This window comes from Macaca fascicularis, chromosome 14 (assembly GCF_037993035.2).
Source record: "Macaca fascicularis isolate 582-1 chromosome 14, T2T-MFA8v1.1".
NCBI classification, from domain to species: Eukaryota; Metazoa; Chordata; class Mammalia; order Primates; family Cercopithecidae; genus Macaca; species Macaca fascicularis.
In genome coordinates, this window is record NC_088388.1 from 69,489,848 (window position 1) to 69,514,709 (window position 24,862).

Sequence of the window (24,862 nt, forward strand, 5' to 3'; positions counted from 1 at the left end):
GCTGATATATCATGTAAATTGTGTGTATCTGACAGGTATGTGCATCAGGGACTGGATTTGCATGTGAGTGTGAACATGTGTATGAATAAGCATGTCTGTGTACAAAAGTATGAATAGTCATTTGCTATCAATATGCATAATTAGTGTGCTACCATCATACTGTGCATTCAAGGTCACTAAGTGTGCAGGCTTTGTGAAGGCACATGCCCAGCTACATACCTGATGTGTGAGGTTGAACATCATGTGTATACATATTAGTATGCCTATTTAATGAATGTGGGGTTCATAAGGATGTGCAGCATTTCTTGGTGCATCAGGGTTTACTGAGGTAGCAATTGTTCCAAGGCCCCTCAAATCTGAGTGAGTCATTATACAAACAGGCAATGGCAATTCCAATGGAGATCATGCCACAGTCAGTTCTGAAAATTTATGAGGCTGGAAGGCTCTCTTTGCTCAGTCTGAACAGTTGAAGCTTATATAGAGCTTTCTCTGTCTCAATCACCAAATAGGGTCCTGTTGGTATTAAAATATTTAATTTTTGTCAACACTTTCTGATTTCATTTAAATCTCATGATTGATTAGATGTCTAAAAATTTGATAAAGGAGTATTTAAAACCCTTATTTGAAAAGGGTGCAAAGCAGTCAGACTTCAGAATATGCAGCTTACAAAATACAAAACCCAACATACATCTAAAGAGAGAAAAATACACAAAAACTACCAAGGTTATCAGCTTTACATTAATGTTTTTGTGGTAGGATTGTGATCATCATAGTCACAAAGTTAATGATACATTTTCATATATCAGCCTACAAAATCTGTAATACAATTGTTCTTGCTAGAGAGTCCAGGTTACAGGGAATAGTCAAGATTTTATTATTTTAGAGATCTGGATGGCATTGGTCATTGGAATTTTTGGTTTATCTCTGGTTGCAAATTATTTTTCTGTAGTTGTTGTTTTTGACTTCTATTTATGAAATCCTCAGTATAATGAAAGCAGAACCAAGTTCAGGTCCTTTTACTTTCTTTCTTTCTTCTTCATTTCTTTTAGAGTGACTTTTCCCCCAAAACAGAATGTGACCTCTTGAGTAAGACCTGCATTTCCTCATCTGACCCTTCCCCTCTTTCAAATGGAACAGTGACTCCAAGCAGACATGACGTTCAGGCTCTTTGGAAAGTACTTCTCAGTTCAAGCACACTGCTTTTCAAGTTCAGCAGGGAAAGGCAGGCTAAAAAAGAGTGTGTAGTAGAAAGGTCAATCTTCCTGATTGGCCCTTCTAGAAGCCCCTCATCATTTGAGTCTTTCCAAAGCTGGTACCTCTGCAAGATGCTTTGGGGACTAGGAATCTGACTCACAGCCCTGTGCTGAAGCCCAGTCTCCATGGGGATGTACAAGGAATTCTGAGAAGTATTGAGAGTCCCAGTAAAGGTTGGTTACAATAAACTTAAAGTCTCTTCAGTCTGTAATTGTAGGGTTACAAGAGCAGGACAAGAAGGATATTTAGAAAAGACGTTTCAATGAAAGAATAGGTTGTTGAGGATGTTAACATGAGAATTCTGGAACACTTCAATAAATATATGTAGAAACCTGGGCCGCAGCCTCGGAGTTCTTATATCCTCACTTTTTTTGACCTCCATCTGCAAAATACATTAGTCAAGCATGTATGGACATGGCATGGACCTTGCCAAAGCTTAGAGATACTTTCTGAGCATCTTTTCATTTAACAACAGCATCCATTTTTCTAGTTCTTTTATTCATCCCATGTTATTCCACATAATCCATTACTTACATATGTATATCAATTTACATATGATATACAACATTAAGTTTATTATATTACATAGACTTATATAATATAGGTATTATGTACAAAGAATTAAATATAACATGTATGTGTGTGTGTGTGTATATATAGATATATATCCTTCAATCTTCTTTTCTCTTAAAATCCTTCATATAAAATTAGTACTTATAGTCCATCATTCCAGTCATACTAATATAAATAACCTTGATATCTATTTTTCTATCACAACTACCATACAAAATGTTATACTTTGGTATCCCTGTACCACTGAGCAACTGCTAGAAATAATAACACAAAATATCAGGTTGTTACTGCTGCAAGTTCATAGTACCCAACCTCATGTGGGTTTTCAAAATACCTCACAATATGTTTGCATTTATCTTTCTTTATTGAGGAGGGACACAATAATATACTGACCTCCCTGGATGAGTGTATTTGTCCCCTAAGCTAAAGGAAGGATATTTTGTTGCTTCTGTGTCTCATCAGGAAGCAGAATTCCCAGGTCTGATATAGAAGATTAAGCCTCCTCAGTTTTGATCTGTGCATGTGTAAAATGAGATGACTTTTGCTTGCCTCATTTCTTCTTACTTGCCTAAGTATGGTGCCCTCATCATCATTTTCTCCACCATCTAGGCTGAGTTACCACATTTATGTAGGGAAACCAAATCTGGTTAGAGGGGAAATATCTAGGTCTATGCTGTGCCTTTCACTAATTTCAAAGAGAATCTTGTTGATGTCAACATTGTAGTGAAGGTCTTAGTCATTGCCAGCAAACAAAAGTAAAATTTACATGTCCTGATTAGACAGTTATCCTCTTCCCCAACCCCTCCAAATTTATATGTTGATGGCCTAAGCCTCAGTTCCTCAGAGTGTGACCTTACTTAGGGTCATTGCAGATATAATTAGTTAAATTAAAAAGAGGTCATACTGGAGTATAGTGAGATCCTAATCCAACATTCTTTATACAAGAATCCAAGTTCTTGTATAAAGGGGAAATTTGATCACAGATATACACACACATGTGGATGTCATGTGGACAAGGCAGAGATCAAGATGATGCATCTATAAGCCAAGGTTTCCAGCAAACCACCAGAAGGTAAGTGAGAGGTGTAAAACAGATTCTCTATCACAGCTGACAATAGGAGCCAAATGTGCAGATACCTTGACAGTGGGCTTCTAGCCTCTAGAACTGTGACACAATAAATTCTGGTTGTTAAATACACGCTTGTAATACTCTATTATGGCAGTCCTAACAAACTAATTCCATTTTGTCATGTAACATAACATATTCACAGTTTCCAAATTAAGTCATGAATCTCTGAAAGGCTGTTATTCTATCTACCACAGGCCCTGATTTTTAAAGTGAAAAGTGAGCATCAGGGAGCTAAGGTAGAAGCCAGTCTGAAAGACTTCAGTTAATGTGGAAACTACTTCTTGATGTTTTTCACCACTGCAAAGACCAAAACTCTGGTTATGGAATATTGTATAAAAGAGTCACAGTCTATGCCAGATGTGGTGGCTCATGCCTGTAATCCCAACACTCTGGAAGGCCAAGGCATTGGACCCCAGGAGACCATCCTGGGCAATATAGTAAGACACTTGATCTGTGCCAAGATGACTGAATAGGAACAGCTCCAGCCTCCAGCTCCCAGTGTGAGCGACACAGCAGATGGGTGATTTCTGCATTTCCAACTGAAGTATCAGGTTCATCTCACTGGGGTGTGTTGGACAGTGGGGGCAGGACAGTGGGTGCAGCCCATTGAGAGCCAAAGCAGGGCAAGGCATCGCCTCACCCGGGAAGTGCAAGGGGGAAGGGAATTCCCTTTCCTAGCCAAGGGAAACTGTGACACACAACACCTGGAAAATCGGATCACTCCCACTTTAATACTGCACTTTACCAAGGGTCTTAGCAAATGGCACAGCAGGAGATTATATCCCGCACCTGGCTCAGAGGGTCCCATGCCCACAAAGCCTCCCTCATTGCTAGCACAGCAGTCTGAGATCTAACAGCAGGGCAGCAGCGAGGCTGGGGGAGGGGTGCCTGCCATTGCTGAGGCTTAAGTAGGTAAACAAAGTGGCTGGGAAGCTCCAACTGGGTGGAGCCCACTGAAGCTCAAGGAGGCCTGCCTGCCTCTGTAGACTCCACCTCTGGGGACAGGGCATAGCCAAACAAAAGGCAGCAGAAACCTCTGCAGATGTAAATGTCCATGTCTGACAGCTTATAGAGAGTAGTGACAGCTTGAAGAGAATAGTGGTTTTCCCAGCATGGAGTTTGAGATCTGAGACCGGACAAATTGTCTGCTCAAGTGGGTCCCTGACCCCCAAGTAGCCTAACTGGGAGACATCCCCCACTAGGGGCACACTGATATGTCACACTTCACACGGCTGGGCACACCTCTAAGAGGAAGCTTCAAGAGGAACAATCAGAGAGCAACATTTGCTGTTCAGTAATGTTCACTCTTCTGCAGCCTCTGCTGCTGACACTCAGGCAAACAGAGTCTGCAGTGGATCTCAAGCAAACTCCAACAGACCTGCAGCTAAGGGCCCTGACTGTTAGAAGGAAAACTAACAAACATAAAGGACATCCACACCAAAACCTCGTCTGTATGTCACTAACATCAAAGACTGAAGGTAGATAAAACCACAAAGAGGGGAAAAAGCAGTACAGAAAAGCTGGAAATTCTAAAAATCAGAGTACCTCTTCCCCTCCAAAGGAATGCAGCTCCTTGCCAGCAATGGAACAAAGCTGGACAGAGAATGACTTTGACGAGTTGAGAGAAGAAGACTTCAGACAATCAAACTTCGCCAAGCTAAAGGAGGAACTACAAACCCAGTGCAAAGAAACTAAAAACCTTGAAAAAAGATTTGATGAATGGCTAACTAGAATAACCAATATAGAGAAGTCCATAAACAAACTGATAGAGATGAAAACCATAACACGAGAACTATGTGACAAATGCGCAAGCTTCAGTAACCGACTTGATCAACTGGAAGAAAGGGTATCAGTGATTGAAGATCAAATGAATGAAATGAAGCAAGAAGAGAAGTTTAGAGAAAAGAGAGTAAAAAGAAATGAACAAAGCCTCCAAGAAATATAGAACTATGTGAAAAGACCAAATCTATGTCTGATTGGTGTACCTGAAAGTGACAGGGAGAATGGAACCAAGTTGGAAAACACTCTGCAGGGTATTATCCAGGAGAACTTCCCCAACCTAGCAAGACAGGCCGACATTCAAATTCAGGAAGAACAGAGAACGCCACAAAGATACTCCTCAAGAAGAGCAACTCCAAGACATATAATTGTCAGATTCACCAAAGTTGAAATGAAGGAAAAAATCTTAAGGGCAGCCAGAGAGAAAGGTCGGGTTACCCACAAAGGGAAGCCCATCAGACTAACAGCAGATCTCTTGGCAGAAACTCTCCAAACCAGAAGAGAGTAGGGGCCAATATTCAACATTCTTAAAGAAAAGAATTTTAAACCCAGAATTTCATATCCAGCCAAACTAAGCTTCATAAGTGAAGGAGAAACAAAATCCTTTACAGACAAGCAAATGCTGAGAGATTTTGTCACCAGCAGGACTGCCCTACAAGAACTCTTGAAGGAAGTACTAAACATCAAATGGGAAAACCAGTACCAGTCACTGCAAAACCATGCCAAAATGTAAAGACCATCAATGCTAGGAAGAAACTGTTTCAACTAACAAGCAAAATAACCAGCTAACATCATAATGACAGGATCAAGTTCACACATAACAATATCAACCTTAAATGTAAATGGGCTAAATGCTCCAATTAAAAGACACAGGCTGGCAAATTGGATGAAGAGTCAAGACCCATCAATTTGCTGTAGCCAGGAGACCCATCTCACGTGCAGAGACACACATAGGCTCAAAATAAAGGGATGAAGGAAGATCTACCAAGCAAATGGAAAACAAAAAAAGCAGGGGTTGCAATCCAAGTCTCTGATAAAACAGACTTTAAACCATCAAAAATGGTCCCATTTACATAATGGTAAAGGGATCAATTCAACAAGAAGAGCTAAATATCTTAAATATATATGCACCCAATACATGAGCACCCAGATTCGTAAAACAAGTCTTTAGAAACTTACAAAGAGACTTAGACTCCACACAATAACCATGGGAGACTGTAACATCCCACTGTCAACATTAGACAGATCAATGAGACAAAAAGTTAACAAGGATATCCAGGAGTTGAACTCAACTCTGCACCAAGCAGACCTAATAGACATCTACAGAACTCTCCACCCCAAATCGACAAAATATACATTCCTCTCAGCACCACATCACACTTATTACAAAATTGACCACATAGTTGGAAGTAAAGCACTCCTTAGCAAATGTGAAAGAACAGAAACTATAACAAACTGTCTCTCAGACCACAGTGCAATCAAACTAAGGATTAAGAAACTCAATCAAAACCACTCAACTACATGGAAACAGAACAACCTGCTCCTGAATGACTACTGGGTACATAACAAAATGAAGGCAGAAATAAAGATGTTTTTTGAAACCAATGAGAACAAAGATACAACATACCAGAATCTCTGGGACACATTTAAAGCAGTGTGTAGAGGGAAACTGATAGCACTAAATGCCCACAAGAGAAAGCAGTAAAGATCTAAAATTGACACCCTAACATCACAATTAAAAGAACTAGAGAAGCAAAAGCAAACACATTCAAAAGCTAGCAGAAGGCAAGAAATAACTAAGATCAGAGCAGAACTGAAGGAGATACAGACACAAAAAACCCTTCAAAAAACCAATGAATCCAGGAGCTGGTTTTTTGAAAAGATTAACAAAATTGATAGACCACTAGCAAGACTAATAAAGAAGAAAAGAGAGAAGAATCAAATACACGCAATAAAAAATGCTAAAGGGGATATCACCACTGACCCCACAGAAATACAAACTACCGTCAGAGAATACTATAAACACCTCTACACAAATAAACTAGAAAACCTAGAGGAAATGGATAAATTCCTTGACACATACACTCTCCCAAGACTAAACCAGGAAGAAGTGGAATCCCTGAATAGACCAATAACAGGCTCTGAAATTGAGGCAATATTAATAGCCTACCAACCAAAAAAAGTCCAGGACCAGACGGATTCATAGCCAAATTCTACCAGAGGTACCAGGAGGAGCTGGTACCATTCCTTCTGAAATTATTCCAATCAATAAAAAAAGAGAGAATCCTCCCTAACTCATTTTATGAGGCCAACATCATCCTGATACCAAAGCCTAGCGGAGACACAACATAAAAAGAGAATTTTAGACCAATATCCCTGATGAACATCGATGCAAAAATCCTCAATAAAATACTAGCAAACCGAATCCAGTAGCATATCAAAAATCTTATCCACCATGATCAAGTTGGCTTCATCCCTGGAATGCAAGGCTGGTTGAACATATATTCAAGTCAATAAACGTAATCCATCACATTAACAGAACCAAAGACAAAAATCACATGATTATCTCAATAGATGCAGAAAAGGCCTTTGAGAAAATTCAACAGCCCTTCATGCTAAACACTCTCAATAAACTAGGTATTGATGGGGCATATCTCAAAATACTAAGAGCTATTTATGACAAACCCACAGCCAATATCATACTGAATGGGCAAAAACCAGAAACATTCCCTTTGAAAACTGGCACAAGACAGGGTGCCCTCTCTCACTACTCCTATTCAACATAGTGTTAGAAGTTCTGGCCAGGGCAATCAGGCATGAGAAAGAAATAGACTGTATTCAATTAGGAAAAGAGAAAGTCAAATTGTCCCTGTTTGCAGATGACATGATTGTATATTTAGAAAACCCCATCATCTCAGCCCAAAATCTCCTTAAGCTGATAAGCAACTTCAGCAAAGTCTCAGGATACAAAACCAATGTACAAAAGGCACTAGCATTGTTATACACTAATAACAGACAAACCGAGAGCCAAATCATGAGTGAACTCCCATTCACAATTGCTTCAAAGAGAATAAAATACCTAGGAATCCAACTTACAAGGGATGTGAAGGACCTCTTCAAGGAGAACTACAAACCACTGCTCAACAAAATAAAAGAGGACACAAACAAATGGAAGAATATTCCATGCCCATGGGTAGGAAGAATCAACATCGTAAAAATGGCCATACTGCCCAAGGTAATTTATAGATTAAATACCATCCCCTTTAAGCTACCAATGACTTTCTTCACAGAATTAGAAAAAAAGTACTTTAAAGTTCATATGAAACCAAAAAAGAGCCTGCATTGCCAAGACAGTCCTAAGCCAAAAGAACAAAGCTGTAGGCATCATACCACCTGACTTCAAACTATGCTACAAGCCTACAGTAACCAAAACAGCATGGTACCGGTACCAAACAGATATAGACCAATGGAACAGAATAGAGCCCTCAGAAATAATACCAGACATCCACAACCATCTTATCTGACAAACCTGACAAAAACAAGAAACGGGGAAAGGATTCCCTATCTAATAAATGATGCTGGGAAAACTGGCTAGCCATATGTAGAAAGCTGAAACTGGATCACTTCCTTACACCTTACACAAAAATTAATTCAAGATGGATTACAGACTTAAATGTTAGACCTAAAACCATAAAAACCCTAAAAGGAAACCTAGGCAATAACACTCAGGACATAGGTATGGCAAGGATTTCATTTCTAAAACACCAAAAGCAATATCAACAAAAGCCAAACTTGACAAATGGGATCTAATTAAACTAAAGAGCTTCTGTATAGCAAAAGAAACTACCATCAGAGTGAACAGGCAACCTACAGAATGGGAGAAAATGTTTGCAATCTAGTCATCTGACAAAGGGCTAAAATCCAGAACCTACAAAGAACTCAAACAAATTTATAAGAAAAAATCAAACAACCCCGTCAAAAAGTGGGCAAAGGATGTAAACAGACACTTCTCAAAAGAAGACATTTATGCAGGCAACAGACACATGAAAAAATGCTCATCATTACTCACCATCAGATAAATGCAAATCAAAACCACAATGAGATACCATCTCACACCAGTTAGAATGGCAATTATTAAAAAGTCAGGAAACAACAGGTGCTGGAGAGGATGTGGAGAAATAGGAACAATTTTACAGTGTTGGTGGGACTGTAAACTAGTTCAACCATTGTGGAAGACAGTGTGGTGATTCCTCAAGGATGTAGAACTAGAAATACCATTTGACCCAACCATCCCATTACTGGGTCTATACACAAAGGATTATAAATCATTCTGCTATAAAGACACATGCACACATATGTTTACTGCGGCACTATTCACAATAGCAAAGACTTGGAACCAACTCAAATGTCCATCAATGACAGACTGGATTAAGAAAACGTGGCACATATACACCATGGAATACTATGCAGCCATAAAAAAGAATGAGTTCATGTCCTTAGTAAGGACATGGATGCAGCTGGAAACAGTCATTCTCAGCAAACTTTCACAAGAATAGAAAACCAAATACCGCATGTTCTCACTCATAGGTGGGAATTGAACAATGAGAACACTTGGACACAGGAAGGGGAACATCACACACTGGGGTCTGTTGTGGGAGGGGGAGGGATAGCATTAGGAGATATACCTAATGTAAATGATGAGTTAATGGGTGCAGCACACCAACATGGCACATGTATACATATGTAACAAACCTGCACATTGTGCACATGTACCCTAGAACTTTAAGTTTAATAAAAAAGAAAATAAAAAAAGTCATACTCTAGATTCCTGAAGCTGATATAGAGAAATTGGGATTACATTGTGGCTCAATGAATTTAGCCTTGAAGGTATTGATTTAAGGATATATTCACAGCACTAAAAGGATTAAGTACACGCATCAACAAACTATCAAACTCATGCTAACTTTTGGCCATTCTTACCTGGGAAAACAGATGGCATTTCTCAGTCTCTAGGTTATCTTATAGGCATCCAGAAAGCATTCCAGCTATTCGCTTGCCTCTTTCCACCATTAGACTGTACCTTTTCTGCAGTTCTTGACTTTATGAGTTTCATCATCATTATTATGTAGCACTGTGCCTAGCTCAATATATAGAATAGATATTGTTAAAATTAACTATGAAAAAATAGGATGCATCATTTTAAATCAGTGCTTCTCAAAATATCCATGGTAAATCCATTTTGATTTTGGTTTTTGATTTTTCCAGTTCACCTTGGATCAATATAATTTTATTGTTCTGACTTTGTATATAAAATTATGTGCTTCAGTACTACTGAGAAGTTGAATAGCTATAAACATCTTCAAACACTTTCCATTTTGGAACTTACCTCAGCACAGATAGGTAACAGACAGTTGCCAAACCAGCACTGGTTCATAGACCTCACTTTCAATAGCACACTACTAAATCAGTCCCTTCTTTAGATTCTCTCCTTGACATTTTGTTCTGGAACTGAAATCTTGCCATTGATATGACTATTATTCTTCCTCATTTAAAATATACTATACAATTATTTCCTTATGGAAACAGAAAGACAACATTGAGTGTACAAGAGAGAAGACAGAAAGAGAGACAGTGAGAATCAGCATGTACTTTGCAGCTAGAATAATGTGGCTTCAGATTTTGACTGTGCCCACTTACTTTCTATCTGAGCTTGATAGAGTTACATAAACCCTTTGTGCCTCCATGTATTTTTAAAAATTGAGAATAATAATGAATATAATACAAACCAACATTTGTTGAATGTTTACATTGTTTCAGGCTCCGGGTAACGTCTTACATACATGAAGTTCCTTAATCGCTGTAACTCTATGAAATAAGTAATATTCTCATCCAGAGATTGTATGTTAGAACAGTCAGTATTAAATACATTAGAAATCTCATCCCGGATTACACAGATAGTGAGTAGCACAGCCCGGACTTAAACCCAGAGATATAAGACATCTAAGCTTTTGCTTTCAGTATATTTGCACATAGAGTGAATTCTAGGAGTAATGAGATAATACAGTATATCATACATCAGTTACTGAAGTTCATAGATGGTATTGTAGCTATCACTTGTACTGTTGATGCTGTGATTGCTGCAGCTACCATCTTCACCTTTAAAGGGGAAAGTGAAGAAGACAGAAAGGGGATAAAGAAATAAACACAATCTTCTTCACCATTATACTTGTTTCTGAGGCCAGTCTTTATGTTCTTAAAGCACCAAAGATAGCGGCTGTGAAGAATTTATTTGTAAAACAGATTGTGGTTTAAAATATGTCATTGCCTAACTTTCAAGCATCCTAAATAGGTGAAAACACCCAAGACCTAAAAATCCTCAAGGAGTCTTGTTTATGCCTTGAGAATATTGGTCACTTAACACTGATTCTAGGACCTCTTTCCCCACGTTGGAGAAGGTAGCGCTAGGCCGAGTCTCTTAACAACATGAGGAATAGCTCTGCTCCAGATTCAGGGCTGTGACAGTGTTGGCAAACACTTAAGTCCCTCCAGACATGGCGGAGCTCAAGTTTCTCCACAAAGTCAAGAAAATATAAATAATATTTGATAGTTATATTATTTTTAAATGTCTGAAATGCACTTTTGTTTTTGTGCAATTAAGAAAAGGATAATAGAATTTATTTTTATGAATCTATCTAAGCACCTATCTAAAGAAGTTCAATAAGTCTTCATGTACATGAAAGCAGCGTTTAAATGGAAATACTCTTTTCTTGCCCAGAAAATCTTTCTGAACTAATCTTCCAAACTTCTAAAGTAGTCACTGGTTAGAGTAATAAATAGTGACACTGAAGTCTCAAAGAATCTAGTGTGTTAGGTTTCAACATTCAAAGTACAAATACTTTGAAAAAGTCATTTTGACCACATAAACAAATACACATAGCTCAATGTATATGTACATCTCTGTTATTTCCAACTCTTATACTTATTTTGCCTTCAAACAAAACTAATCATGATTCTTTAAGCCCCTACTCTGAGTGTCTTCACCATCTGTTTGCCTAACCCATTTAACCTCTTTTCTAAGGTACAGAAGACGTCTGTTCAGCTGAGACTTGGCCAACAAGCAAATTAACTATTTTGTATCTTGATATCTTCATCTGGAATCAGTGCATAACACTCTCTCTCATAGGACGCCATAATTATCAGATGAGAGAACATGTAAAAGGATCTAGCACTGTGTCTTTTATTTAGTGGATAGTCTATAAACAGAAGTTTTCTTATTCTCTATTATTCAATGTTCTTGAATACCCATAGTTGCATAGTTCTATTAAATTTATGATTAATTTCATGAAAATTCTAGATGCTAAGTAATATTACTTTCACTTTCAAAATAAAGAAATTGCAGCTAAGAAATATAAAGAGAATACTCAGTATTCACATAGCTGTTGCATGGAAGAGCTAAACCTTACCCTTAGTCTTTTGATCTTATGTCATACAACATGGTTCGTGGCCCTGCTCACTTGTATACATTTATATTCTTAATTCTACAACTGGATCATCTTTCTGATTCATACTTTATTTAATAATATATTCTTCCCTGGTGTTTTCTTATTATTTCATGAGTACAGTTTGTTTCTTTCCTACTAAGCCCATGGAAGCCACTGCTAATTCTTGATCTAGAATATTAAATTAAATTAACTTAAGGAAGTTGAATTGAAAACACATAAAACTTATGGCCTATGTCTATTCAAAAGTTTTATTTAAAAATGGAATTTGTAATAATCTCTGCCTTTAGCTGTTATATGCTGTCTTAAATGTAGAGTTACAGAACAGTACAATGAATAGTTCTTGTAGATACCACCCTTTCTATATTAGACAATGGACAATTTGGCACAGGAAAAAAAAGTATTCTCTATGAGCAGAGAGATCTTTCTTTGCCCAATTAAAGTCACACAGAAAATGTAAATAAATAAATGAATCTTTATTTTTCATAGTCATAATTGAGCTTTACAGAATAGCTGCTTCTCTCAAACAGGCAGACTCTAACCTTCTGCTGTAATCTTGGTTTCAACAAACATCTGGAAGATCTTCCTTTGTATTTCTTTGGTTTTCACAGTATAGACTATGTGGTTTAGCACAGGGGGTACAACAAGGTATGCATTTGCCATGAGGGCATGAGTCAGGGGTGACAGGTGCTTTCCAAAGCGATGAATGACAGACACCCCAATGAGTGGCACATAGAAGATGAGTACAGCACAGATGTGTGAAACACAGGTGTTGAGTGCCTTCAGTCAACCCTCCCTTGAGGCAATAGCCATTACTGTTTGAAGTATAAACACATAGGAGAGGAGGATGGAGAGGGAGTCAGAACCCTTGGTGAAGATGACAGCGATGAGGCCATAGAGACCGTTGACGCGGGTGCTGGCACAGGCAAGGTGCATAACGTCTTGGTGGAGGCAGAAGGAGTGGGAGAGGATGTTGGAGTGGTAGAAGGGGAGCCTCTTGATGAGGAAAGGCACAGGGAAGACAACACAGACTGCCCTTGACAAAATGACTAACCCTGTTTTGCAGACCACACCATTGGTTAGAATGGTGCTGTACCTGAGAGGGGTCCAGATTGCCACAACCTGATCAAAGGCCATTGCCACCAGCACGCCAGACTCAATGGCTGAGAAGGTGTGGATGAAGTACATCTGAACAAGACAGGCATCAAAGGCAATGGACTTGTAGTTAAACAAGAATATGCCTAGCATAGAGGGCAAAGTACAGACGGCAAGCCCCATGTCTGCCAAAGCCAGCATGCACAGAAAGTGGTACATAGGGATATGTAGAGATGATTCAGACGTGATGGTAGAGATTATGATGCTATTGCCAAAGAGGGCAATAACATATACAGCACCCAGCGGAAATGTCATCTGGTAATACTTTTGCTCAAGCCCTGGAATTCCAGTGAAGACAAAGTAAAGGTGTTGGAAGTGGGAGTAGTTATTATCTGCATGGTGCCAATGTGACATAGTCATGGGAAAGGAACTCATGGGATCCTGATGAATGGCTTCCAAAAATACAGTGACAAAGATAAATGATACATTAGACTCTGAATTCCTTGAGAGTGGGGCCATTTTTTCCCCACATAACTGTATTTCAGGGGGTAGGGGAGGCAAAATTTAAGAGGAGACAGAATCCCTAAAATCATTACTCCAAGGTGGATCCTGTTGAGTAAGGTTCTACTGACCTAAGGGAAAATGACTCACCCAAGAATAAGTAAGTCATATTCAGCTTCAAGCAGACACTGTAGCACCAACCCATGTAGTAAAATATATTCTGCCTCTCCTGCTACTTTTTTCCTTGTTTCTAATCAATGTCTTATAAGCTATTGAGTCAGAAGCTGAGGACATAATAATTTAGCCACTATGAATATAACTGAGTCAAGATGAAATATGAATAGTTTGATTATCTACAAAAAATGCCACTCCCATTCATCACACTTCTTATATCCAGGGCTTTCACGAAGGCAATATATCTTGTGCCGAGGGCAGGGGTGGAAATACCCCTTGCACGCACCTAGCTTCTCTTTATGCATTCTCCTCCTTTGTTTCCCCAGAGCCTCAGAATCATTCCCAACCCAAGAACTACAGACACTTTACTCATTTAAAATTAAAAATGTTTGCCATTTCTAAATTAGTGAAATCTTAATATATGAGGAAGCATATTTCACTTGGTAAAGCAACAACAGCAATTGTTGGATAGACTAAACCATTCTGTCCAAGAGAAAGTAAGATACCCAGGACTCAATGGAAGACTTTTTCAGGATCAGGATTATCTGGCAATCTCTCGTTGCTAAGGCACAGTGATCATGTTACACCCTGATTTTCTGGATTATGGAGGCCTCCATGGAGATCTGGAAGGCACGTTCATATTGCCAGAACCAGTACCTATACTAACTACCAAAGACCCTTTGATGGGGTCATTCGACTTTGGACATGGTTGACAATGGTAGAATATACTCTCATTGAAAACCCATTAACCTTAAAACTCTCATCAGTTATCTTTATTGATTGATTGGAATCAGGTTGACTAAGAGGCAATGTAGTGTTAAGAGCATGGACTCTAGATCCACACATCCTGTATTTGGATCCCAGCTCCCCCTGATCTTCAGTAAAGCCCCTACATATATAATGAGTGGGCAATAATAATATCTACTTCATAGGATCAGTGTGATAATTAAAATTTAAAAGCCCTAGAAATAAAATGTGTTCTTTTATTATGATTATTTTGAACTAAAGGTTTTGTTGTTCATGTATACTCAGTATTAATATTGAATTCTTTTTTTTCTATTTTTGTTTGCACCTTTTGACCAGATTTTCTGCAGCAGAGGTAAAAACTAAGAGATTCTCCTCTATCACAAATAATCACATTTAATTCTGTATTCCTTGCATTTTTGAAATAATTTACTCTCTGCTTTACAACTATTAGGCATCCCACCTCCAGGCTATTGTACATTTCTGATTGACCCATTCTCATGATAAACTAAAAAGCATATTATAACTGTTTTTAACATCTCCAAAAATACCCTTTGAAAGATTTCTTATCAAGTTTCCTCCAAGCTTAGCCAGATTATTTTATCTATTTATATAACATAGCAATTTACTTCCATTTCTTTTATAAAAGACAGCTGAGTTAGTTCAAGTATGTGGCCTATGAGATTGCCAATAAACATTTTTATCCACTCAAATAACTGTTGTTTTGGTTTTCTTATGTCTTAGTGATTTTTTGAGAAAGAAAGCTCTTACTAATTTTGTCAAATAATTGTAATAAAGAGGAGGAATGAGGGAAAATTCTGAGAAGTGAGAAAATGGGAAAAGAAGAAAATAAGGTGGGAGGAAGGAAGGAGAGAAAAGAAACTAAAGGATAAAAACAAAAATTCAAAGAATGGCAGAGGTAAAAATTGAACTATTTCACATTTTAAGAAAACCTAAAACCTAGATAAAGAAAATAACTTGCCCTGAGTCAACAACATGTTGGTAGAAAAAAAAGAAGATAAAAAAATGGGCAGGGGTGAAGGGAACTGCATAGCCTTTTTGAGGAGAATTACAACTGTTATGGGAGCTTGGGTGCTCCATTAGAGAAAACAAAAAATTGCATCTTTTGGTCTTGCATGAGTCCTCAGACTTTATTATTTACGTGTATTGCCCAGGATCTAGAAAACAGGTAGAATTCAAATCTATCTTATGAAGATAAGGCTCTTGGACCCTAAGTTCTGCCTTTGACAATTTTTCCTGGCTTGACACTCTACTATATACACTGCCACATTTCTGGGAAAACGGGCTGTATAAGTGTTCTGTATTTGCTCTCTAGGCTCCCACAACTTATGTGGATCCATTATAGACACTAGATTGAAGGAGCAGGTGGAAAATTAAACAAATTATAAAATCTCTTTATTATGTGAGTAGCAGCAAACAAAGAACCAAAAATAACCCTTTCATTTGCTATAAGTGTTAGAAAAACTTTCAGGTTTCCAGGCATTCTAGGACATTGTGAATAATAGTACAAGGTTGAGACTGGTCTTAAAAGAATAATTTTACCCTTCATTTTACTACTATGTAAGATGGGCAGGGTGGACCTTAAGAAACAGAAATAAAAACCCTCCTGATGTAAAGATTAATTGTAACCATCTTTCACCTGAGAGTAGAGCCACAAATTTCTTCCCTTAGGGGGAACATTCCTACACGACAATTATTTCAAGTTCTAGATAAAAGGATTTTTTTTAAAAGACCCAATACCTAACCAGTCTAGAAGTATGCACGCCATATTCTATAGCTGACATTTACCTTCTGCCTACATCCGTTCCAGTCACAGAAAGCTTCCTGCCTTCAAGGCAATGCATTCACTATAGAGGATCTGATTTCTATCTACCTCTTAGAAAAGGGTTATCTTTACACCATTAGGATAAATAAGTTGTGACTTCATATCTTTCCCTTAAAGCAGATGTGAATGAGAAAAAAGACAAGGCACAGAACTTGAGTGCTTGGATAGGGGAATGAAGAACAAGGAAGATAAGGAGAAACGCAAAGGAGTACTTGGGAGCCAGTTAGAGATTTCAGGAATGATGTCAGAACATGTTCTGTCAACAGACCAACCTTATCTTCTGGTTTTACTCTCCAACTCACTTTGTTGCTGAGAGAAGCCTCAGCTAGAAGATGATTCTTAAGCAGCCTGAGGTTTGCCTGGCAAAACCACTGTCACTACCCCATGAGGGCTTTTACTTCCTGAGTTGCTCCAGCATTCCTCCCGTTAGTGTGCCCTAGAGAGTTTCACAGATCCACAAACAGGGTTATTCCCCAGAGCCTTCCAAGGCTAAGGAGGTTTCTCTAGGGCTCAAATCGCCCTTTAGAGTCTCATATCTGGGAAAGAAGATAGTATTGAGGACATTTGAGAAATGTATATGTGTGTGTGAGTGTGTGAGTGTGTGTGGGGGGGGCGGGGTGTAGGAAGTTCCAGGAGCTGGTTACTGCACAATCACAGTTTCTCAGGGACATCTTAACCATTTCACTATTTCAATGCCCTGAATAAATGATAGTTATTTTTATTTTTCTCAAAACATAGGAAAACTAACAAAAAAAGGGTTCAAGGAAAAGTTACTCCATGATTTTCCCATCCAAAAATGATTGTATAGTTGAAATGGCTTCCTAATAAATGAATATTTCTGCTATTTTATCTGCATTTTTCAGCCTTCAATATCAACTTAGTCATAAGTCATGCCCTGTGCAAAAGTAAAGTAAGAAGTCTTTCAGGGAAGCATCAATCAATGTCACAATCAATCAAGAGACAACTAATATTCCACAATATTATATTACTTTCAGATGCTACTTTCCCTACCTGCCCTATGAAAAATAATAACAGCAGCAATAATAATAGCAATAACAACATTCTATATTAATTCTACACTTTAGCAGTCACAATATTTATCACATTCATTTTATACTTTAATCATTATAATACACATAAATCCTCATAAACACAAGTGATCCTCCTATGAAGTGGATATGTTATTCTCATCCTCATTGTTCAGCAAAGAAAAGAGGACATTGGAAAATGACCCAGATTCTAGATGTAATTCTAAGAATTAAACTGTAGAAATTGCTTACGATAGAAATAACAGCAGTGGCTTCTCAGTGCACTAGGTATGTTCTGGACTTCCTGGAACTTGAAGGGCACCATGGCTAGGTAAGGAAGAAATGTTCAAATAGAATGAGGCTTATATTCCAAGCTCTCTTATTCATTTATCATTCATCTACACAATAGTCCCAGAGTAATTTAATATTAATGCAAATCACTTCTCTAACATGATAGCCTCTCAAAATATTGAGTTCCATTACACAAAATCTATATCTACATCACATAATCAGTCTTTCAATACTGTTTGAACTAATTAACGTGGAACTGCTCTACTTGCAATGTCTTAACCTCTATATTCCACTGTTAATAATAAACGTTTCACCTTGCAACCCAGTTATGCCCTTATTCATGTTTTTCTTCTGTATCGACCCATAGGGGATCTAAGAAATAGAATCACTCTGATTTTACTCTAGCTGCTCAGCCAATGTTTTATTACTTATCGAGGTGGGTCATTTTATATCACATGGAATCTGATTTTTTTAATCTTAGCTTTCTATCATACGTTGCTAGCGCAAGTATAAAACTGAACAAACGTTATTACATCTTTTTATAAAACATCTTGAAACTGAAAATGGCTAGAAGATACTGACTGTGCAATATGTTAGATTTTATGGCCCAGAAAAGTTAAGGGAATCTATCTGTAGCTAATTAATTTGATTTTCCTTGGTTGGATACTTACCTCATTCCTATCAAAAGCAATGTCTAATATTCACCACATATTTGAAATCCCCCAACTCAGTCTTTATCTCATCACATTCCATAGAAAAGCCTTCACTCATTCAAAAGTTTTGTGATGATTGGATCTAATCTCTTTCACTTGGGCCCCTCTCTTATCTACTTACTGAAGTATGTTCCCCTGATCCTTACCTTTCCAGCATTTAAGTAAATTCCCTCTTCTTAGATTGAGTAGAAGTTATGAAGGGGTAGCTTGAGGGAATGTTTTGGGTTGATGGAACACTTGGTATCTGGATTAGGGTGGTGGATAGTCACCAACAGACCCAGGCAACCCCAGATCCATTATCTTACTCTATATTTTTGGCTTATCCTGAATGTCATATGTGTAGGCTAAAACAACTCCATCTTGGATGCTAATCTTCCATGTCGACTTCTGATTAAACCCCATTCTGGGAATGCCTCTAAGATTTCTAATTTTACATTCTTACCATATATCCTGCCCCTAGGCAAATATCTTCTGAAGGATGTGTACTCTTTTCATATGTTATGTAAATCCTGGGTCTGAAGAGTAACAGTCCGGGAATCAACCATCTCAAGATATGGCATCTGTTCTAAAGTCCCTATTAAATCTTTCTTTCTGAGGACATAGATTTGTCAGCCTCTTTTTTTTTTTTTTTTTTTGTGACAGAGTCACCCTCTTTCTTCAGCCTCTCAGCTTCCCAGCATTTCATAGTTGGTTTGCATAACCTGCTCACCACAGAACATCATATACATGGAATTACACTGTATGTCATCTTTTGAACTTGAATTCTTTCACTTAACACAATAATCTGAGATTTATTTATGTTATTACTGAAGTGTTGCATTGCATGGATGTACCATTTTTTCTTATTGTTGAGTTTATAAGGTATTTAATTTATCATATTTTCTATATAAAACACATTTTTTGTGTATCTATTTTGCAAACATCTCCCTTAGTCTGTGTCTTGCTTTTTCATTCTCTTCAAAGTGTCTATCTTTAAACTTTTTTAAAAAAAGATGATGATATCCAATTTATCTTTTTTAAGCCTTTAGGGGTGTGCTGTTGGAGACTAATTTTAAAACATTTGCATAAAGAGTCATCAAAGATTTTCTCTTGTGTTGTCTTCTAGAGGTTTTATAGTGTTAGGATTTGTATATAGGTTTATTATCATTTTCTAGTTGACTTTTGTATAAAGTGTGAAATATAGGTTAACTTTCTTTAAAATATTCAATTGTTTCAGCACAATTTGTTGAACAAGCTGTGCTTTCTCCATAATTTCCTTTTTTCCTTTGTCAAAAATCAATTGACCATATTTCTGGGGCTATTTCTAGATTATGTATTTGGTTTCACCGATCTATGTGTCTCTTTTCCAAAAATCATATTCTCCTGATTATTGTCACTTTGTGGAAGTTCTAGAACTCAAGTACTATAAAACTACCAGCTTGGCTATTTTTTTCAAAAAATCATTTTTATATTAGTGTCACTGACTGAACTTCCAGTACAACATTGTATAAAAGTGGTAAGAGGCTAATAGCCTTGTTTTGTTTCCCTGATGTTAGAGAAAAAGCATCTGCTCTTTCATCAAGTATGATGTCAGCTAGAAGACCTTTTGTATATGCCCTTTATAGTGGGATGGAAGTTCCTCCTTGCATTGCTAATTTGCTGGGAGTTTTTTCCATTAATGGATGTTAAGCATGGTAAAGTGCTTGCTTCTCAGTATATGGAGATAAACTGTGATTTTTCATTTCTGGTCTGTTAATAGATTGTATAGTATTTGTATGTTGAGCCAGCCTGTATTTCCACGATAACACCAAGTGGTCATATTATATCTTTTAAATATGTTCCTGGATTGGATTTGCTAGTAGTTTGATATGTGTCTATGTCTTGAGTGATATTGTGATATTGATCTGTAGGGGTGTGTGTGTGTGTGCACGCGTGCGTACGTGTTTTCATGAAATGTCTTTGTATTCTTTTGGTATAAAAGTAACATTATGGGGCCAGGTGTGGTAGCTCATGCCTGTAATCCCAGCACTTTGGGAAGCTGGGGCTGGCGGATCACCTGAGGTCAGGAATTCGAGACCAACCTGGCCAATGTGGTAAAACCCCATCTCCACTAAAAACACAAAAAAATTACCCAGGCTACTGGTGGTGGTGTGTGCCTGTAATCCCAGATACTCAAGAAGCTGAGCATGAGAATTGCTTGAATCCAGGAGGCAAAGGTTGCAGCGAGTTGAGATTGCACCACTGTACTCCAGCCTGGGTGACAGAGCGAGGCTCCATCTCAATAATAATAATAATAATAGGTCGGTGCAAAAGTAATTGTGGTTTTTGCCATTAAAAGTAATGGAATTTGTCCCTTTTATTTAACTTGTTGAATTTGGGAACATAGAATTGTTTGTAGTATTGCTATCTGTTTAATAAATCTGTTAAATAAATATCTCTATAGAGATATTCCTTCTTTTATTTCTAATATTAATACTTTATGCTTTCGCATTTTGTCAGTCTGGTTAGGCGAATGTGGTACACAGATTTGAAAATACTTCACCAAGTGTTACACTCATTATGATTTTATGTTACATAATATAAAGGTGATTATCCAGGAAAGTTTAATCACTTGAGGAAAAAAGAAAAAAAAAAACAGAGAGATACTTTTTTTCCTGCCAGTAGAAGAAGGGGAAGTCAGAGATGTTTGAAGTATATGAAGAATTTAATATGCCATTTATGGTTTTGAAGATGGGAGAGACCATATTTACAGGAACTGAGCAGCTTCTACGGTGTGAAAGTGACCTCCAGCCAACTGCCAATAATAAACAAGGACCTATAAAGGAAAGGAACTGAATTCTGCCAACAAACTGAAGGAGCTTGGAAATGGTTTCTTCCCAAAGAGTCTCAGGTCAAAGTCCAGCCCAGCTGCCACCTGGATTTTTCGCTCTAAGACCCTGAGCAAAGAACCTGTTTGAGGCACCCAGACCTCTGACCTGCAGAAGTTCAGTTAATACTGGATATGTTTTAAGCTACTATGTTTCTGATAATTTGTTACACAGTATTATTGAAAATTCATATGAGGAATGTCAATTCTGTTGATCTTCTAAAAAAGGTTTTGGTTTATTGATTTTCTTTGCTGTTTTTCTGTTTCAATTTCAATATTTTCTTCTCTGATCTTTATTAATTCCTGCTTTCTGATTACTCTGTTTTTTGTTTGTTTGTTTGTTCGTTTGTTTCTTTTTTTGAGACGGAGTTTTGCTCTTCTCGCCCAGGCTGGAGGGCAATGGCACCATCTCTGCTCACTGCAACCTCTGCCTCCCGGGTTCAAGCGATTCTTGTACCTCAGCCTCCCGAGTATTTAGGTCTACAGGTGCATGCCACCACACCTGGCTATTTTTTTATTATTATTATTTTTAGCATAGATGGGGTTTCACTATGTTGGCCAGGCTGGTCTCGAACTCCTGACCTCATGATCTGCCTGTCTCAGCCTGTCAAAGTGCTGGGATTACAGGCATGAGCCACTGCCGCCGGCCTGCTTTGGTTTTAATTTGTTTTTACTTTCTAATTCGTTAAGATTGAAGCTTAAAATATGAATTTAAGACTTTTTTTTCTATTCCCATCTAAGGCCTCAATGCCATAAATTTTCCTCTCAGCACTGCTTTACTGAGGTACCACAAATTTTGATATACAGACTTCTTATTTTCATTAATTTTAATATTTTCTAATTTACTTTAATTACATGTAATATTTTTTAAAATATTTGGGTATGTTAGATATCTTTCTATGATTTCTAATTTAATTCCTGTATGTTAGGGGAAAATAACACTGAAAAGAAAGACTAGAAGGGTTTTTTAATTCATTTTAACACATAAAATGGCATTGTTTTAATCATCTTCTAAGTATTTTGATCAATGTAATGATTTATTAGTCTATAAATATTATCATTTCAACTATATGTGAAAATAAGTCCCTGTCCTTAGCAGAAATCATATTTTTCACAATTTCACCATAATCTGAATTTATACTTATCTCTAATTGTCCAGCATAGGTGATAAAGTATTTATTAATTATCCGAATATCAGATGTTCTATTAGTGAAGGGAAAGGAGATATATCTAAAAGTAACTTCTTTTGCCCCAAGAAGATTAAGGTGTGCCAGTGTTAGAGTCATACAGGATTGAGAAAGACAACAAAATGTGTAGAAAACAGGAGTATCCCCATTTGAAAGAGCTTCAGGGGAGGCATCACAATATGATGACACCATGTTTTAGTTAGGGCAGGAGGTGAAAGGCCCATAAGGACAGAGAAAAAAACAGCAAAAATTGTTAACTGAGAAGCAGTGGGGTTTCAGAGGATAGAGTGGGAATATTTGGAGAGAGGAAACAAAGATGAGATTATAGAAGGACAATAATGTAAAGATGAAATGGTGATGCAGTTAATATAAATGAACAGAGTTTGATTGGAGGCTTAATACAAAGATCGTGGTACATGGTGATTTTAGCTGATAAAATATTGCTAGACAATGAATAACCAAAGTCCTGGGGTGGATAGGTACACTTAAGTCTTTTTTAAATTAAGTTTCAACATAATGTGGTGGTTGTTAGGATTGTCATCATCCTGAAGAGAATCTGCAGCAGTCCCAGGGATTGTTCAAGACATTTGAAACACAAGTCTCAGTAAGTGACAAGAGATATTCTGAGATCTAAATTTATTAAGTGAGGATCTAAATACAGTATGAGGCCTAAATGAGTATGAAAGTTTGCACAGGAGAAAGCAGCAGGAAGTGAGATCCTATTGCTTTGCTCTGCTGCGTGGATTTGAGGAAATATAGTGAGGAACAAGAAGAGAAAAGGATGTCTTCACTCTCTAACTTATATTAACAGTCATAGTAACAGGAATAACTCTTCATAAAAATCACCACGATCTTTTCTCCTTGACTGAAAAAGTGACCCTCTTTTTTATCCCATAAGACAGGCTCGGCCGGGCGAGGTGGCTCAAGCCTGTAATCCCAGCACTTTGGGAGGCCGAGACGGGCGGATCACGAGGTCAGGAGATCGAGACCATCCTGGCTAACACAGTGAAACCCCGTCTCTACTAAAAATACAAAAACTTAGCCGGGCGAGGTGGCAGGTGCCTGTAGTCCCAGCTACTCGGGAGGCTGAGGCAGGAGAATGGCGTGAACCCGGGAGGCGGAGCTTGCAGTGAGCTGAGATCCGGCCACTGCACTCCAGCCTGGGTGACAGAGCGAGACTCCGTCTCAAAAAAAAAAAAAAAAAAAGACAGGCTCCAGTTTTCATCATTTCACTGCAGCACGTTGTTTTATATATTTTCTTTTTGTGATTATCTCTGCTATATTATGTATTTGCAAGTATCTGAACATGAGACACGCAACCCCTAGAAGAAGATATCTGTTTTTCACTTCAGGAAGCACCAAATTATTACATATATTTTGTAGATATTAGACCAAAGTCTACTTGACCCACAGAGTTCCATTCAACACATCCAAAAACACGTCATCATGTTCCCATACCCCCCATTCTTGAATTAGGGAGAGATGAGAAAAATAGTATTTCCATAAAGGAGATAAGAAATAGTTAAAACTCTCAAAAAAATAGAGTATGTTACCATATAATTGTCTTTGAATACAATCTGTAGATATTCATAAAATGAAAATACTATGAGGTTTTATGTAGAAGTTAGATGCTTCTCAGAAAAAGTGAGAAATAAACGGGTTTGGTGGAAGTATAGAATTAGTACATGAGGTAATATAAACATTGTAGGAGAGTTTTATTATTTCTATGTAGGCACAAACGCAAGTATAAGATTTATTCATCTGAAGTCAGGTGAGGTCATTAGTATTACTGGGTTAGGATCCATGTAGGGAAAAATGAAAGAGAATTTCAAGATAGAGAGTGGCAATAGACAGTTGGTGATCTTGAATGCCAAAGCAAGCGTGTTTTATTACAGAAATAGATAGCAGACATGGATATGAACTGATAGGTTACAATCGCGTTAGAGAGAACTAATTTGACTGTACAAAAAAACCCTGATATAATTCTACTTTTAAAATTCTTTTTGCATCTACTTGTTCCTTTACATCATCAATCCAAAAGGCCAAGACCAAATACTCATCATCTACTACATGCACAATTACATTAAACTTCTGTGTCTGTGTTGCTAGTCTCTGCCCTGCCAATCCAGTTTACTCTCAGTTGTTATATCCATCTTTCCGGGACATATCTGTCATCATTTATCCATAAATCCTAAACAGCAACT

At 37.6% G+C, this 24,862-nt stretch overlaps 1 protein-coding gene and 1 pseudogene across 1 annotated transcript in view; both read right to left on the minus strand.

The window, feature by feature from the left end:
* MMP26 (matrix metallopeptidase 26) overlaps positions 1 to 24,862 on the minus strand; it is a 370,667-nt gene that overhangs the window by 158,160 nt on the left and 187,645 nt on the right. The gene's annotated exons all lie outside the window — the stretch shown is intronic.
* On the minus strand, positions 12,772 to 13,848 carry LOC135967259 (olfactory receptor 51H1-like; annotated as a pseudogene).